Genomic DNA, 3,086 nt, shown 5'->3' with positions numbered 1-3,086 from the left:
TAGTTGCAGCACTGGTTTTGATTTTATTAGTCTACGGCTGCCAAGATTCTTTGTTGTTGGTAAATTTCCAAGTCCAGCCTGAAGCCTAATAAGCTTTGACATGCACAACGTTTGCTGAATTTTTCAAATTTGAAGGAAGTTTTGTGTTGACACTGAAATCAGCAGCGACTTTCTTCTGGAGATCAATGAGCTCAGACTTGAGAGCCATGGTAGAGTTCGAAGGGTGTATTGTTTCCTTAACTGAACAATAAGCATAAACATCTCTGCCTGAGGGATGCTGGGTTAGAAGCGCAAGCATCTCTACCCGAGCGTCCGAGCGCTGTGGTAGTGCATAGGTAGGACATTTACTGTATCTTAGCTTTGAAACTATTTTACTCAAGTATCACACACATATGAGTATCTGTAAATTCAACCAGTAGTACGTAGCATATAGGATAGGTAGATTCCTGAGAACTTGATGATGGGTAGCTTCTAGGGTGCTACGGACTACGCAGAAGCATTGACGACATGCATGGCACATATCTCATGCCAAATGACTCCATACGTGGAAGTAAAAGCAATATAAACATGCGGTATTCATTCAATTCTCATAATCCTTCAGTTTGCCTTAGTTTCCTCCAACATCTTGAACTGTTTCTTCAGTATTCTGGGACATCACTTGGCAATTAGGGTAGGTCCCAAGTGGGCACTGGTGATCGTTGCTCGGAGGCCCGTTCCTTCCGTCAGTGCCAGACATCAGACTGCGCATTTCCTTCTCAGGCACAGTTGTATCGTGAGATCCATGGTTTGCCACATTTCTTGGCATGCAGGTGCATAAGTTGATGAAAATCATCCCAACAACCATGATCACACCGGTCTTCATTACGTATAGTGTACTTATGGAAATAAGAAAACAAGAAAGATAATTAGGATAATTGCAGGAATGCAAAGCTCTTCGAAATGCAAGAAGAATAACTTACATAATTCTGCTCAAATTGCTTGAACTGAATGGTTTTGCACAACTCTCTCTAGTAGATAATAAACTTAGTGTGATGTGATAAGCTACTTATAGGGGGGCCGGCAAGAATGGATGTTTGCCTCTTTGTTTGTTAACATAGTATGACAATCTACCATGGAAAATGGATTCTCCACTAACTAAAGATTGTGTGGGGAACTGGTGGTGCGGTGAAAACTACTACCCCCGTGACTTCAAAGCTAAGGTAAACGTATACCCTTCTTTTACTGTTTATGGCTCAATCCAGAAATTTACTTCAGAAGATCCATATAGGGTCGTGAGCTATCATGTCAAGTGGTGAAATGCAAATTGTCATTTAAATAATGACACCATGGATGTAATTTTCAGATGTCTTGTCTTAAAAAGATGGTGGATTAGGTTTCTCCATTATCGTTTAACCTTTGGTCATATGAGTTGTGTCTTAGCTAGAGTAATTCAGTTAACTGTTTTTTACTTATCTGCATAAAAATGTGGGTACTGAGATAAATTAGAAGTTAGCAGGTTTATAATATTTTAAGATAAATAGTCCCCCCCGTCTAGAAGCACTATTCATGGAAATGGATAAAAATGGATGTATCTGGAAATAAAATACTTCCTAATACATCCATTTCTCGGCGAAGTAATTCCGGACGGAGGGAGTAGATTACATGAAAGAGTGCTGAAGTTTCCATAATATATCATCTTAACAAACAGATATACAGTACATAGTTTTAGCTATAGTTCGCAGACTAAGAACCAAGATTACCATTAGCATTTCTTGTTTCCTTACAAAACAAGAACATAACATTAGTGTGTAAGGAGAATGAGTAAAGTAATTACAATGAAAATCAAATACAACTCCAAGGGTGAGAACGACTGACCATACATAATTCGAAAGAAAAAAAACATGCTCATGGCCGATTTCTTATGGTTCCTCCCTCTGACAACATGTGATTGTGCCGAATAGATTGTTGAACTTGACAATGTCATGCCCTGGAGATTAATTTCAAAGAGTAGGACATGAAACACTGGTCTTTCTTGGACCAAGGCTGATATGTAGTTTCAAAGCCACTCGTGATTAAGTACATCTAGTAAATCTCGAGCAGAATTCCATATTAAATTTTATGGTTAAATAAGGCACTCTTTGGTCGGAGAAATACTGGGATATAAATATAACAGGACTAAAAAGTAGGCATGTTCAATATCTCATTACATCTTCCATTTCCTAGTGTGAAAATGTTGGGAAGGATAGTAAATTTCCATTCACAATGTTTGGAGACAAATGATATAAAGTCTTACAATTAATGCAAATTGGCCTATCATAATCCGGTTACATCAAATTCACCCACTTTCAGTTGTCTAGTATCTTTTATTGGTGGAGAATCAAGTTGTGACCCGAGAAGATTTACCTTGAATAGTTCAAATCGAACATCACCACTTTTATCTCCTATAAGTAGTGCATCACCATATCACATTTTCAGCTACCAGGCGGAGGTAAATGACAAGCCTTTAGCTGCACCTAAGCAATATCCTTGTTTGGTGAATATTTACAATCTTCTGCATGTAGATTCAATGTTGTATTATTTTGAAAACCGTCAACATATCACTCAATGTATGATTTTTTACGGATTGCATGAAATGATACTCAATGACTGACCTATGTTTATGTTTCTTTCTTAGGGCCTGCAAGAAGTATCAACAATGAAAATCATTGTGATGGTCATCATGGCAGTGGTTATTATCAATTCATGCCCATCTGTCCATCCAAGGAATATCGAAGAGAATGTAATGCTAGTGAAAGACATGCGCAAACTGACTTCTAGTTCTATTAATGGAAGGAGTACCCCTGCTGGTGAGGAAATACATCATTCGTGTCCACTAGGGAACTACCCCTGCGAAGGGATGTTCCATAGTTCCAAGGAGAGCACAGAAGGTGGAGGAAACTAACTCCCACTGTTACCATGGAAAATAAATTGAAGATAAGTAATAGTGTGATATCACGTATGTGCTTGTTATGTAAATTGTATCTTGCTTTGTAAAACTTAATGTTCAAGTACGTGTATATTGTACTTCTGAAATATTATATTTATAGATACGAGTCTTAAAAAATCAA

The 3,086-nt window shown here is 37.9% G+C and overlaps 2 long non-coding RNA genes across 2 annotated transcripts; one reads left to right on the top strand and one right to left on the bottom strand.

Annotated features, from left to right (window-relative positions):
- Window positions 1-210: 210 nt before the first annotated feature.
- Window positions 211-1,232, bottom strand: LOC123424464. The gene is made up of 2 exons (XR_006621689.1): window positions 960-1,232; window positions 211-875 (listed from the first exon to the last, which is right to left on the bottom strand). It is a non-coding gene; the product is annotated as an uncharacterized LOC123424464 (long non-coding RNA).
- Window positions 1,233-2,459: 1,227 nt separating this feature from the next.
- Window positions 2,460-3,086, top strand: LOC123424463. Its single transcript, XR_006621688.1, has 2 exons — window positions 2,460-2,512; window positions 2,654-3,086. It is a non-coding gene; the product is annotated as an uncharacterized LOC123424463 (long non-coding RNA).

Source organism: Hordeum vulgare, chromosome 2H, assembly GCF_904849725.1.
Source record: "Hordeum vulgare subsp. vulgare chromosome 2H, MorexV3_pseudomolecules_assembly, whole genome shotgun sequence".
In the NCBI taxonomy this organism is placed as follows: Eukaryota; Viridiplantae; Streptophyta; class Magnoliopsida; order Poales; family Poaceae; genus Hordeum; species Hordeum vulgare.
This window is presented reverse-complemented; position numbering and strand designations above follow the sequence as displayed.